Source organism: Odontesthes bonariensis, chromosome 5, assembly GCF_027942865.1.
Source record: "Odontesthes bonariensis isolate fOdoBon6 chromosome 5, fOdoBon6.hap1, whole genome shotgun sequence".
In the NCBI taxonomy this organism is placed as follows: Eukaryota; Metazoa; Chordata; class Actinopteri; order Atheriniformes; family Atherinopsidae; genus Odontesthes; species Odontesthes bonariensis.
Genome location: NC_134510.1, coordinates 784,394 through 800,517, shown reverse-complemented (window position 1 = coordinate 800,517; position 16,124 = coordinate 784,394).

Sequence of the window (16,124 nt, the reverse complement as noted above, 5' to 3'; positions counted from 1 at the left end):
ATTTCGTCGTCCCACACGAAACTAATCCTATTAAGGGGACCATTTTTATGCATCGTAGGGGGCGCTACAGAGCCAATGAGCGACTCCCAAAAATATAATGTTTAGATTCTTTCATGTCGTCGACTAGCACGTGGCGCTCGCAAAATTTCCTGAGTTTTCGCATACCTTTTGCAAAGAATAAGAAGAAAGAAAGAAAGAAAGAAAGAAAGAAAGAAAGAAAGAAAGAAAGAAAGAAAGAAAGAATAATAATAATAACTAGAAAGCTGCAAGCAGCTGTGAGCGGGACCGAGTGTGCGTACGTTGGGGCATGCGCTGGACGCTGGGGCTGTAGCTCTGCCCACACGCACGATATCCTCTGCGTACCTACGAGCACATAAAAACCCCAATGCGGAGGGGTTTTATGAAAATTTCTAGGGGGCGCCACTGAGCCATTTAGCACCGCCCACACACAATACTCTTTACATACGTACGAGGTCGACAAGGCGGACGTGTGTACCAAGTTTCATGACTTTGCGATGATGATAAGGCTTTCAAATCAATAACGCCATCACACGATTTTCACCACCTGAACACGCCCACACCGTTCAGAGTTTGGAAAAGTTTCTCAAGATTTTTATTCCCCCCTTGCTTAAGAGTAACCTGGCCAAGTTTGAAGATTTTAGCATGAAATATGTAGGAGGAGTTTGATCAAGAGCGAGGTGTGAAAAAAAGAAGATGTTTCCGACCACCTGCAGCTGGCGCTTTAGGTGGATGTCACTATTTTATATGTGCGCGTTCAGGCTGGGTCCAGCATTCACCGTATGACGTTTGGGACAGATTGGATAATGTATGTAGAAGTTATAAGAGACTTAATTCTTCATGACGAGTCATAACTTTGAGGCGTCGCCACGGCCACGCCCTTTGAGGTTTGAAAAGGTTTCTCCATGATTGTTTCCCCCCATGTCTTAAGAGTAAGCTGGCCAAGTTTGAAGTCTATAGCATTAAATCTGTAGGACGAGTTCGATCAAATGCGAGGTGTGGATAGAAAAAGACATTTCCAACCACCAGCAGGTGGCGCTATAGGTGGATGTCACTATGATAATATGTGTGCTTTCAGGCTGGGTCCAGCAATCACCGTATGAAGTTTGGGACAGATTAAATAATGTATCTGGGAGTTATAAGCGACTTAATTTTTTGAGGCCAGTGATGGCGAGTCATCAAACTTTGAAGCGTCGCCACGGCCACGCCCTTTATGTTTTGAAAAAGTTTCCCCATGAATTTTTCCCCTCATGTCTTAAGAGTAACCTGGCCAAGTTTGAAGTCTGTAGCATTAAATCTGTAGGACAAGTTCGATCTTATGCAAGGCATGCAATCGGCTAAAAACTGCACGAAAACTCACTTTCCATCAAAAATGGTCGCCTTCCTGTGGACGTAGGACCATGGCGGCATGAGACTTTTTTGTGCGTCTGGGCATGATGAATGAGTGTACCGAATTTCGTCGTCCCACGCAAAACTAACCAAATGTGTGGACCATTTTTAAGTACCCTAGGGGGCGCCACTGAGCCACTTTGCTCCGCCCACACACGATACCCTTCACATACGTAAGAGGTATTCAGGATGGACGTGTGTGCCAAGTTTCATGACGTTGTGATGATGAAAAGGCTTTAAAATCGCAAACACCATCACACGATTTTCACCGCCTGGCCACGCCCGAATTGTTCAGAGTTTGGAAAAGTTTCTCCATGAATTTTTGCCCCCATGTCTTAAGAGTAACCTGGCTAAGTTTGAAGCTTGTAGCATTAAATCTGTAGGAGGAGTTCAATCAAATGCGAGGTGTGGAAAAAAAAAGAATTTTCCAACCACCAGCAGGTGGCGCTATAGGTGGATGTCACAATGATAATATGTGCGCGTTCAGGCTGGGTCCAGCATTCACCGTATGAAGTTTGGGACAGTATGGATAATGTATGTGGAAGTTATAAGCGACTTCATTTTTTATGGCGAGTCAGAAATTTGAGGCGTCGCCAGACCATGGCCTTTAAGGTTTGAAAAAGTTTCTCCATGAATTTTTCCCCCCATGTCTTAAGAGCTACCTGGCCAAGTTTGAAGGTTTTTGCAGTTAATATGAAGGAGGAGTTTGATCAAATGCGAGTTGTGGAAAAAAAAAGATGTTTCCAACCACCAGCAGGTGGCGCTATAGGTGGATGATACTATGTTAATATGTACGCATTCAGGCTGGGTCCAGCATTCACCGTATGGAGTTTAGGACAGATTGGATAATGTATGTGGAAGTTATAAGCAACTTAATTTTTTGTGGCGAGTGATGGCAAGTCATCAAACTTTGAGGTGTCAACACGCCCACGCCCTTTAAGTTTTGAAAAAGTTACTCCATGAATTTTCCCCCCCATGTCTTAAGAGTAACCTGGCCAAGTTTGAAGTGTGTAGCATTAAATCTGTAGGACAAGTTCGATCTTGTGCAAGGTGTGGAATCGGTCAAAAATGGCACGAAAACGTACTTTCCATCCAAAATGGTCGCCTTCCTGTGGACGTGGCACCGTGATGGCATGAGACTTTTTTGTGTGTCTAGGCATGATGAATGAGTGTACCAAATTTCGTCGTCCCACGCGAAACTAATCCTATTAAGGGGAGAATTTTTAAGCATTATAGGGGGCGCTACAGAGCCAATGAGCGACTCCCAAAAATATAAAGTTTAGATTCTTTCATGTCGTCGACTGGCACGTGGCGCTCGCAAAATTTCCTGAGTTTTCGCATACCTTTTGCAAAGAATAAGAATAACGGAGAAAAATAATAATAATAACTAGAAAGCTGCAAGCAGCTGTGAGCGGAACCGAGGTGTGCGTACGTTGGATGTGCGCACGTTTGGCATCCGCTGGACGCCGTAGACGCACAGCTCTGCCCACACGCACGATGCCCTCTGCGTACTTACAAGCCCAGAGTAACCCCAATGCGGAGGGGTTTTTGGAAAAATTCTAGGGGACGCCACTGAGCCATTGTGCTCCTCCCAAACACGATACCCTTTACATACGTACGAAGTCGTCAGGGTGGACGTGTGTGCCAAGTTTCATGACCTTGAGATGATGATAAGTCTTTCAAATCACAAACACTATCACAAGATTTTCACCGCCTGGCCACGCCCCCACCGTTAAGAGCTTGTAAAAGTTTCTCAAGAGTTTTCTTGCCCCCTAGCTTAAGAGTAATCTGGCCAAGTTTGGAGCTGTTACCATAAAATCTGTAGGAGGAGTTCAATCAAATGCGAGGTGTGGAAAAAAAAAAGACATTGCCGACCACCATTAGGTGGCGCTGTAGGTGGATGTCACTATTTTATATGTAAACGTTCAGTCTGGGTCCAGCAATCACCGTATGAAGTTTGGGACAGATTAGATAATGTATGTGGGAGTTATAAGCGACTTAATTTTTTATGGCGAGTCATAAATTTGAGGTGTCGCCATGGCCACGCCCTTTGAGGTTTGAAAAAGTTTCTCCATGATTTATTCCCCCCCATGTCTTAAGAGTAACCTGGCCAAGTTTGAACTCTGTAGCATTAAATCTGTAGGTCGAGTTCGATCAAATGCGAGATGTGGAAAAAAAGAGATGTTTCCAACCCCCAGCAGGTGGCGATATAGTTGGATGTCGTTATGATAATATGTACGCGTTCAGGCTGGGTCCAGCATTCACCGTATGAAGTTTGGGACAGATTGGATAATGTATGTGGGAGTTATAAGCGACTTAATTTTTTGTGGCGAGTGATGGCGAGTCATCAAACTTTGAGGCGTCGCCACGGCCCCGCCCTTTAAGTTTTGAAAACGTTTCCCCATGAATTTTTCCCCCCATGTCTTAAGAGTAACCTGGCCAAGTTTGAAGTCTGTAGCATTAAATCTGTAGGACGAGTTCGATCTTATGCAAGGCGTGGAATCGGTCAAAGATGGCACGAAAACTCACTTTCCATCCAATATGGCCGCCTTCCTGTGGACATGGGACCATGGAGGCATGAGACTTTTTTGTGCGTGTGGGCATGATGAATGAGTGTACCGAATTTCGTCGTCCCACGCAAAACTAACCCCAATGTGTGGACCATTTTTAAGTACCCTAGGGGGCGCCACTGAGCCACTTTGCTCCGCCCACACACGATACCCTTCACATACGTACGAGGTTGTCAGGATGAATGTGTGTGCCAAGTTTCATGACGTTGTGATGATGATAAGGCTTTCAAATCACAAACACCATCACACGATTTTCACCGCCTGGCCACGCCCACATTGTTCAGAGTTTGGAAAAGTTTCTCCATGAACTTTTGCCCCCATGTCTTAAGAGTAACCTGGCCAAGTTTAAGTCTGTAGCATCAAATCTGTAGGACGAGTTCGATCAAATGGGAGGTGTGGAAAAAAAAAGACGTTTCCGACCACCAGCAGGTGGCGCTATAGGTGGATGATACTATGATAATATGTACGCGTTCAAGCTGGGTCCAGCATTCACCGTATGAAGTTTGAGACAGATTGGATAATGTATGTGGGAGTTATAAGCGACTTAATTTTTTGTGGAGAGTGATGGCGAGTCATCAAACTTTGAAGCGTCGTCACGGCCACGCCCTTTAAGTTTTGAAAAAGTTTCTCCATGAATCTTTCCCCCCATGTCTTAAGAGTAACCTGGCCAAGTTTGAAGTCTGTAGCATTAAATCTGTAGGACAAGTTCGATCTTATGCAAGGAGTGGAATCGGGCAAAAATGGCACGAAAACGCACTTTCCATCCAAAATAGCCGCCTTCCTGTGGACGTGGCACATTGGCGGCAAGAGACTTTTTTGTGCGTCTGGGCATGATGAATGAGTGTACTGAATTTCATTGTCCTACGCGAAACTAACCCCATTGCGGGCACCATTTTTAAGAATCGCAGGGGGCGCTACAGAGCCAATGAGCAACTCCCAAAGATATAATGTTTAGATTCTTTCATGTCGTCGACTAGCACGTGGCGCTCGCAAAATTTCCTGAGTTTTCGCATACCTTTTGCAAAGAATAAGAAGAATAATAATAACTAGAAAGCTGCAAGCAGCTGTGAGCGGGACCGAGGTGTGCGTACGTTGGGATATGCGCACGTTGGGGCATGCGCTGGACGCTGGAGCCGCAGCTCTGCCCACACACACGATACCCTCTGCGTACGTACGAGGACATAATAACTCCAATGCGGAGGGGTTTTTGAAAATTTCTAGGGGGCGCCACTGAGCCATTTTGCTCAGCCCACACACGATACCCTTCACATACGAACGAGGTCATCAGGGTGGACGTGTGTGCCAAGTTTCATTAAGTTGCGATGATGATAAGGCTTTCAAATCACAATCGCCATCACACGATTGTCACCGCCTGGCCACGCCCACACCGTTCAGAGTTTGGAAAAGCTTCTCAAGAGTTTTCTTCCCCCCTAGCTTAAGAGTAACCTGGCCAAGTTTGAAGATTTTACCATTAAATATGTAGGAGGAGTTTGATCAAATGCGAGGTGTGAAAAAAAAAGATGTTTCCAACCACCAGCAGGTGGCGCTATGGGTGGATGTCACTATGATAATATGTACGCGTTCAGGCTGGGTCCAGCATTCACCGTATGAAGTTTGGGACAGATTGGATAATGTATGTGGGAGTTATAAGCAACTTAATTTGTTGTGGCGAGTGATGGCGAGTCATAGAACTTTGAGGCGTCGCCACGCCCACGCCCTTTGAGGTTTGAAAAAGTTTCTCCATGAATTTTTCCCCCCATGTCTCAAGAGTAGCCTGGCCAAGTTTGAAGTCTGTAGCATTAAATCTGTAGGACAAGTTCGATCTTATACAAGGTGTAGAATCGGTCAAAAATGGCACGAAAACGCACTTTCCATCCAATATGGCCGACTTCCTGTGGACGTGGGACCATGGCGGCATGAGACTTTTTTGTGCGTGTGGGCATGATGAATGAGTGTACCGAATTTCGTCGTCCCACGCAAAACTAACCCCAATGTGTGGACCATTTTTAAGTACCCTAGGGGGCGCCACTGAGCCACTTTGCTCCGCCCACACACGATACCCTTCACCTACGTACGAGGTCGTCAGGGTGGACGTGTGTGCCAAGTTTCATGACCTTGCAATGATGATAAGGCTTTCAAATCACAAACGCCATCACATGATTTTCACCGCCTCGTCACGCCCACACCGTTCAGAGTTTGACAAAGTTTCTCCATGATTCTTTCCCCCCATGTCTTAAGAGTAATCTGGCCAAGTTTGGAGCTGTTACCATTAAATCTGTAGGAGAAGTTCAATAAAATGCAAGTTTCGAAAAAAAAAGACGTTTTCGACCACCAGCAGGTGGCGCTGTAGGTGGATATCACTATTTTATATGTGCGCGTTCAGACTGGGTCCAGCAATCACCGTATGAAATTTGGGACAGATTGGATAATGTATGTGGAAGTTATAAGCGATTTAAGTTTTTATGGCGAGTCATAAATTTGAGGCGTCGCCACGGCCAAGCCGTTTGAGGTTTGAAAGAGTTTCTCCATGATGTTATCCCCCCATGTCTTACGAGTAAGCTGGCCATGTTTGAAGTTTGTAGCATTAAATCTGTAGGAGGGGTTTGATCAAATGCGAGTTGTTGAAAAAAAATTACGTTTCCAACCACCAGCAGGTGGCGCTATAGATGGATGTCACTATGATAATATGTACGCGTTCAGACTAGGTCCAGCATTCACCGTATGAAGTTTGGGACAGATTGGATAATGTATGTGGGAGTTATAAGCGACTTAATTTTTCATGGCGAGTGATGGCAAGTCATCAAATTTTGAGGCGTCGCCACGGCCACGCCCTTTAAGTTTTGAAAAAGTTTCTCCATGAATTTTACCCCCCATGTCTTAAGATTAACCTGGCCAAGTTTGAAGCTTGTAGCATTAAATCTGTAGGACAAGTTCGATCTTATGCAAGGCGTGGAATCGGTCAAAAATAGGCACGAAAACGCACTTTCCATCCAAAATGGCCGCTTTCCTGTGGATGTGGGACCATAGCGGCATGAGACTTTTTTGTGCGTGTGGGCATGATGAATAAGTGTACTGAATTTCGTTGTCCTACACGAAACTAATCCTATTAAGGGGACTATTTTTAAGCAATGTAGGGGCGCTACAGAGTCAATGAGCGACTCCCAAAAATATAAAGTTTAGATTCTTTCATGTCGTCGACTGGCAGGTGGCGCTCGCAAAATTTCCTGAGTTTTCGCATACCTTTTGCAAAGAATAAGAAGAAGACGGAAGACGGAAGACGGAATAATAATCCTTACAGATACAATAGGGTCCTTGCAGTTTCATTGCTCGGTCCCTAACTAGAAAGCTGCAAGCAGCTGTAGGTGGGACTGAGATGGCGTACGTTGGGATGTGCGTACGTTGGGGCATGCGCTGAACGCTGGGGCTGTAGCTCTGCCCACACGCACGATTCCCATTGCATACGTACGAGCACATAATAACCCCAATGCTGAGGGTTTTTTGAAAATTTCTAGGGGGCGCCACTGAGCCATTTTGCTCCGCCCACACACGATACCCTTTACATACGTACGAGGTCATCAGGGTGGACGTGTGTGCCAAGTTTCATGACCTTGCAATGATGATAAGGCTTTCAAATCACAAACGCCATCACATGATTTTCACCGCCTGGTCACGCCCACACCGTTCAGAGTTTGACAAAGTTTCTCCATGATTCTTTCCCCCCATGTCTTAAGAGTAATCTGGCCAAGTTTGGAGCTGTTACCATTAAATCTGTAGGAGAAGTTCAATAAAATGCAAGTTTCGAAAAAAAAAGACGTTTTCGACCACCAGCAGGTGGCGCTGTAGGTGGATATCACTATTTTATATGTGCGCGTTCAGACTGGGTCCAGCAATGACCGTATGAAGTTTGGGACAGATTGGATTGTATGTGGAAGTTATAAGCGATTAAATTTTTTATGGCGAGTCATAAATTTGAGGCGTCGCCACGGCCACGCCCTTTGAGGTTTGAAAAAGTTTCTCCATGATTTTTCCCCCCCATGTCTTAAGAGTAACTTGGCAAAGTCTGAAGATTTTAGCATGAATATGTAGGAGGAGTTCGATGAAATGCGAGATGTGGAAAAAAAAAGACGTTTCCAACCACCAGCAGGTGTGCGCCTGGGCATGATGAATGAGTGTACCGAAATTCGTCGTCCCACGCAAAACTAATCCTATTAAGGGGACCGTTTTTATGCTTCATAGGGGGCGCTACAGAGTCAATGAGCGACTCCCAAAAATATAAAGTTTAGATTCTTTCATGTCGTCGACTAGCATGTGGCGCTCGCAAAATTTCATGAGTTTTCGAGCACCTTTTGCAAAGAATAATAATAATAATCCTTACAGATACAATAGCCTTGCAGTTTCACTGCTCGGTCCCTAATAATCAGGGCTGGACTGGCTATCTGGCCGTTCGGGCATATCCCAAACGGCCCTCCCGCGATTTGGGCCCTCTGGGCCCTCCGAGGGCCGTAAATAAAATATACATATATATTATATTTTTTATTGACTGCGACGGTAAAAAAAATGACACGTCGGGGCCCATTGGATGTTTCTCCTGACGCACAGAGCGCTAGTCCAATGAGAATGCCTAACGTTGTCAAAGGCCCGCCCCTCCCTACAGGCCCACTTGACCCAAGTCATCATCATCATTATAACCCCAAGTTTAGCTGACTTCACTTGGCTATATTCGGCTAAAGCTCTGGTGGAAAGGGGACGCGAAATGGAGAAACAAAAGAGTGACCATGACAAACGTAAAGAAAAGAGAAAACAAAAACCAAGAGACGACGCAGTAAAATGCGCTAAAATCACCAATATGTTTTTTATAAGCACAAGCTCGAGCTCAGGTTCGGTTAGTGGGGCCGTGGGAGATGCGGAACCTGGCTGCTCGACCTCAGGTTGGGGCAGCAGTGGGGCCGCCGCCGGTACATCATCAACGAGCGCACAGGTGGTGGAGAATGAACAGGAGGAGGCGGAGGAGATGGTTCCAGCTGGGGAACCAGAGGAGGAGGAGACGGAGATAGGAGACGTGACCCAGCAGGGAGAGATTGAGGTTAGAATTCATCTCAACACACCCGCTAGCCAATGCAGTGTAGCTATTGGGCGCTTCAGCGTTTCGTTTCCATTGCCTGAAAGTTTGAAACCGAGACCAAGTTGTCATCCTGACTTCATCAAATCAGTCACAAAAATACCAATTTGGTATAATTTTTTGGTTTTGCTGTAGTGAAAAAAATGACGTGTCCGAGAAAAAACACACAGACATAAGCACTATCTTAGGCTCTTTTGATCAGTCTCAAGCTGCATTACAGTTTATGCCTGGGGGGCGGGGGTTAACATTCCATTCAGTAAGCTCACTGACAGTATCTGTGGACTGGAGCAATTTTGAGCAATAAATAAAATAATTGAACCCAGGAAATTATTACTACATGTTTAATTTGATTCAGTAAGACTTAGAACATACAACAGTGTGTGTGTGGTGCTGGTGCTCCTTTTCTATACAGTGTTGTGTGTGTTGGTGAAATATTGCTTTGCTTATCCCTGGCTTGGGTCTGTGGGACCCATTTTCAGGTTTTGCTGAAGGAAAATGGTATGAATACTTTTTTCACAATGAGATTCACTGGCCAGGGCTCATCATCTGGAAAATAAAGTTAGTTATCCTCCTCTCTCTATCTCTTATCCTCAAAAACAAAGATACTCAGAACTTCACAAGCAGGATGAAGGGAACATGAGGGTGCACAGCAGCTTTTTTCCCCTCCTTTAGTCCCAGGTTCACTGGGCCAGAATATCTTCTATGTAACAAAAACATGAACACCTTACAAGGATTAAATGGAGGATTAATGATAATTAGACAGAAGTGTGTGTATATATAAATATACATATATGCGCGCTGGGCCCTCAGTGATCAAAAAGTGCCCGGGCCCTTTTCAGATGCCAGTCCAGCCCTGCTAATAATGATAATAATAAATGACTAAATACATAAATGAATAAATTTGAGAAAAACATCAAACTCAGCAGTCCCTGTTAAAAAGCCTTCTGGCTGTGGGAACAAAGGACCTCCTGAAGCTCTCAGTCCTGCAGCCTCTCACTGCATCTGCTCCTCTGTCCTGTCAGGATGCTGTGGAGAGGATGTTTATTGTTCTCCAAAACAGAATCTAACTTCCTCCTCATCCGTTTCTCCACCACAGCACTGAGAGGGTCCAGCCTTCTGCCTACAACAGAACCAGCCTTTTTCACCAGTTTGTCCAGGCACCTACAGTTTGTGTCTGTAGTGCAACTCCCCCAGTAGACAGCAGCGTAGAACAGTGCACTCTCAATGATAGTGTGATAAAACATGCACATCATATCACCGCAGACACTGAAGGACCTGAGCCGTCTCAGGAAGAAGAGACGGCTCTGGCCCCTCCTCTACACTGATTCTATGTTGGCAGACCACTCCAGTTTATTATCCAGCACCACCCCCAGGTATTTGCAGGTCTGAACAGTCTCTATCTCCCCTCCATCAATGCAGACTGACTGGTATGGAGTTTTAGATCTCCTGAAGTCCACCACCAGCTCTTTGGTTTTGGTGGTGTTCAGGAGCAAACAGTTCTTTTTGCTCCAGTCAGTAAAGGCTTCCACAAGGTCCCTGTACTCCTTCTCCTGTCCACCATGCACACATGCCACAACAGCCGTATCATCAGAATACTTCTGTATGTGGCAGGACTATGAGTTGTACCTGAAGTCTGATGTGTACAGGGTGAAAAGAAAAGGAGCCAAAACAGTACCCTGCGGAGCCCCAGTACTGCATTCCAGTGTTCCAGAAACACATTTCCCCATCCTGACATACTGTGGTCTGGCAGACAAATAGTCTATAATCCATGATGTCAGGGAGGGGGCCACACCCATACCGAGCAGCTTGTCTTTCAGTATGGGAGGCCGTATGGTGTTGAAGGCACTGGAGAAGTCAAAGAACATGACTCTCACATATGAACCAGGCACATCCAGATAAGCATGTGCCTGATGCAACATGTACAGAATCGCGTCTTCCACTCCTATGTGTTTCTGGTAGGCAAACTGGAGGGGATCAAGAGCCTCAGCAACCTGCAATCTCATGCGACGAACAAGAAGTCTCTCCAAGGTCTTCATAATATGAGATGTCAGAGCCACCGGTCTGTAGTCATTCAGCTCCACCGGTTGCCCTAATTTGGGCACTGGTATCAGCGCCACATGATGAGAAGTTCTCCTTGAAGTGATTGACTTTAGCTGACCTAATTGCCTGTGTGATTTTATTTCTACATTGCCTGAAGACAAGTCAGTCAACAGGAGACTGAGAGGACCTGGCTCTCCGCCATAATGCGTTTTTATGACGGATCAAATCAGCCAGGTCAGGGGAGAACCAGGGGCTATAGTGATTCTTAGTCCGGAATATTTTCAGTGGGGCATGTTTATCAATAGTAGTGCCGAATGAATAAGACCAGGCATCATCCATCGAGGGGATGAGCTCATTCTCTCCCAGTTCACGGCTGCCACATCATGTACAAAGGCCTGGATATCAAACTTCTTCAGAGAGCGTTTGAATACAATCGTAGGTGGGCGTTTGACTGAGAGGCCAGAGCGAATGCATGCGCAGTGATCGCTCAGGTCTTGACTGAAGTCTCCGGATTGATAATTAGATGGAGTATTAGTTAGAATAAGGTCGATCAGTGTGGCAGCTGTGGGAGACAGGAGGGTTAAACATGTCCCAATTCAAATCACCAAAAAGGGACAAACTCTGAGGAGATATGAGGAGCCAGAAGTGCACTGAGCGATGAAAGTGCACAAGCAGGGGCAGAGGGTGGTCTATAACCACCGGCAACAGAAAGAGAGAAGTTTGTTGATAATTCAGTTTTAAAACTAACTATTCAAATTGTTTCAGGACAGCTTTAGACTAAGATACAGAACATTACAAATGTTCTTTTACAAAGATAACCACTCCCCCACCCTGAGTGGCTCGATCCTGGCAAAAGACATTGTAACCTAGTATTAGGATGTCGGTTTGTAACACTTTTCTTAAGCCATGTTTCAGAGATAGCTAAGACATCAGGATTAGTAGGTTGTACCCAAGATTTTACTTGATCAAATTTAGGCAACAAACTGCGGATGTTAACATGTAAAAAAGCAAATTATTTGCGATCACAAAAAACATTAAATGTTAAAACGGAAGGAATGGGAGTAGCGTCACCAGTAGAAGGTCTAGGGTTTGGGTGAACGTTGCCAGAGGTTAACAACATGAGGGTGATGAACGCATGTCAGGGAACATTGCCAAAATAATATCCATGTTTAACATTCACAGAGGGCTTAATCAAAATTGAAGAGGAAAATATAGTGAGCTGCTGCAATAGCATATAAGAGAACAATGGAATCACATGTGTTAAACAATGTGTAGGGAGGCCAACAGTCGTAATCCAGAAGGGTGAGATGTCATTGGATGTTGGATTGTAGACTGAAGTGCTGCCATAGCAAGTCTGTGGCAAAATTAATGTTTCATGAACAGGAGAGCGCCTGGAGGTAGTGAGAGTTCGAGGATCCAGGGCAGATAAAAGGAAAAGTAAGATAACTAGAAAGCTGCGAGCAGCTGTGAGCGGGACCGAGGTGTGCGTACGTTGGAGGTGCGCACGTTGGGCATGCGCTGGACGCCGTAGTCGCGCAGCTCTGCCCACACGCACGATAGCCTCTGCGTGCGTACGAGCACATAATAACCCCAATGCGAAGGCATTTTTGAAAATTTCTAGGGGGCGCCACTGAGCCATTTTGCTCCGTCCATACACGATACCCTTTACATACGTACGAGGTTGTCAGGGTGGACGTGTGTGCTAAGTTTCATGACTTTGCGATGATGATAAGGCTTTCAAACCACAGACGCCATCACACGATTTTCACCACCTTGCCACGCCCACACCGTTCAGAGTTTGGAAAAGTTTCTCCATGAAGTTTTCCCCCCATGTCTTAAGAGTAACCTGGCCAAGTTTAAAGCTTGTAGCATTAAATCTGAAGGAGGAGTTTGATCAAATGCGAGGTATGGGAAAAAAAAGACGTTTCCGACCACCAGCAGGTGGTGCTGTAGGTTGATGTCACTATTTTATATGTGCGCATTCAGGCTGGGTCCAGATATCACCGTATGAAGTTTGGGACAGATTGGATAATGTATGTGGAAGTTATAAGCGACTTAATTTTTCATGGCGAGTCATAAATTTGAGGCGTTGCCACGGCCACGCCCTTTGAGGTTTGAAAAAGTTTCTCCATGATTTTATACCCCCATGTCTTAAGAGTAACCTGGCCAAGTTTGAAGTCTGTTGCATTAAATCTGTAGGAGGAGTTCGATTAAATGCGAGGTGTGGAAAAAAAAAGACGTTTCCAACCACCAGCAGGTGGCGCTATAGGTGGATATCACTATTTTATATGTGCGCGTTCAAGCTGGGTCCAGCCTTTACCGTATGAAGTTTGGGACAGATTGGATAATGTATGTGGGAGTTGTAAGCGACTTAATTTTTTATGGCGTGTGATGGCGAGTCATCAAACTTTGAGGCGTCGCCACGGCCACGCCCTTTAAGTTTGAAAAAGTTTCTCCATGATTTTATCCCCCCATGTCTTAAGAGTAACCTGGCCAAGTTTGAAGTTGGTAGCATTAAATCTGTGGGACGAGTTCGATCTTATGCAAGGCGTGGAATCGGTCAAAAATGGTACGAAAACTCACTTTCCATCCAAAATGGCCGCCTTCCTGTGGACGTGGGACCATGGCGGCTTAAGACTTTTTCTTTGCGTGTGGGCATGATGAATGAGTGTACCGAATTTCGTCGTCCCGTGCGAAACTAACCCCAATGTGGGGACCAGTTTTTAAGCATTGTATGGGGCGCTACAGAGTCAATGAGCGACTCCCAAAAATTTAAAGTTTAGAGTCTTTCATGACGTCAACTGGCACGTGGCGCTCGCAAAATTTCGAGAGTTTTCGCATACCTTTTGCAAAGAATAATTAGAAGAAAGAAAGTACGGAATAATAATAATCCTTACAGATACAATAGGGTCCTTGCAGTTTCACTGCTCGGTCCCTAAATATGGCAGGTCATCCCGACAGACTCCTGGTTGGGAGGACAGGGAGATGAGTCCCCTGCCGTCGTCATCCCAGGTCTTTATTACCAAGTCCACTTCCAGGTAGCCAATCCTCCACGGACGCTTAGCACTTGCACACTGTAATCTGCAGAAAGCATGTTGCCCTTCGTAAAGCTAGAACTGCTTATTATTCATCATTGATAGAAGAGAATAAGAACAATCCCAGGTTTCTTTTCAGCACTGTAGCCAGTCTGACTAAGAGTCCGAGCTCTGCTGAGCCAGTTATTCCTTTAACTCTCAGCAGTGATGATTTCATGAGCTTCTTTATTAATAAAATTGTTTCTATCAGAGAGAAGATTGATGGAGTCCTTCCCACTATTATCAGTGATGTATCATCAAGTACAGCAGCTTTAGAAGTATCTTTAGAACCTGATTTGTATTTAGACGGCTTCTGCCCAGTTGATCTCTCTGAACTAACAACAGCAATAGTCTCTTCTAAACCATCAACTTGTGTTTTAGACCCAATCCCAACCAGACTGGACCAGAAGGAGGTTTTCCCCTTAATCAATACTTCCATATTGGATTTGATCAATCTGTCTTTGTTGACAGGATATGTCCACAGAAATAATCTGTTTGAAGAGTTTCAATCAGGATTCAGAGTGCATCATAGCACAGAAACTGCAGTGCTGAAAGTTACCAATGATCTCCTCTTAGCCTCTGATAGCGGACTTGTGTCTGTGCTTTTCCTGTTGGATCTCAGTGCTGCATTTGATACGGTCGATCACAGTATCTTATTACAGAGACTTGAACATGTTATTGGGATTAAAGGAACTGCATTAGGCTGGTTTAAGTCATATTTATCTGATAGATTTCAGTTTGTTCTTGTAAATGAAGAATCTTCCTCACACACCAGAGTAAGTCATGGAGTTCCTCAGGGTTCTGTGCTTGGACCGATTCTTTTCACTTTATACATGCTTCCATTAGGTAACATTATTAGACAGCATGGCATAAATTTCCATTGCTATGCTGATGATACTCAGTTGTACTTATCTATAAAACCAGATGAACCCAATAGGTTGGTCAGACTACAAGCATGTCTTAAAGACATAAAGACCTGGATGACTCAGAACTGTCTGCTTCTAAATTCAGACAAACTGAAGTCGTTATCTTTGGACCTGAGCGCTTCAGGGAGAGATTGTCTAGCTATATAGTTACTCTAGATGGTATTTCCTTGGCTTCTAGTTCTACAGTGAGGAACCTTGGAGTTATTTTTGACCAGAATTTATCATTTGACTCTCATATAAATCAGGTTTCTAGGACTGCCTTCTTTCATCTTCGTAATATTATTAAAATCAGGAACATCTTATCTCAGAGGGATGCAGAAAAACTAATTCATGCATTTGTTACTTCAGGATTGGACTACTGTAATTCTTTATTATTGGGCTGTCCCACATATTCTCTGAAAAGCCTTCAGTTGATCCAAAATGCTGCAGCCAGAGTTCTGATGAGAACTAACAGCAGAGATCATATTTCTCCAGTTTTAGCTTCTCTTCATTGGCTCCCTGTTAAATTCAGAATAGAATTTAAGATTCTTCTCCTTACATATAAAGCTCTTAATGACCGAGCTCCATCATATCTTAAAGATCTCATTGTAAGATATTTTCCTAACAGAGCACTTCGTTCCCAAACTGCAGGTTTACTTGAGGTTCCCAGAGTTTCTAAAAGTAGAATGGGAGGCAGAGCCTTCAGTTATCAGGCCCCTCTCTTGTGGAATAAGCTGCCAGTAAATGTCCGGGAAGCAGACACCCTTTCCACTTTTAAGACCAGGCTTAAAACTTTCCTTTTTGATAAAGCTTATAGTTAGGGATGGCTCAGGTGATCCTGAAACATCCCATAGTTAAGCTGCTATAGGCCTAGACTGCTGGGGGGCCTCATCTGTCACACCTTTCCTCACTTTACTCTCTTTATGTATATGTGACATTATTGTGGTCATTAACTCGTGTTTCCCTGTTCCAACAGATATCCTTTGAATGGTGTTACAGTGCCGCCCCC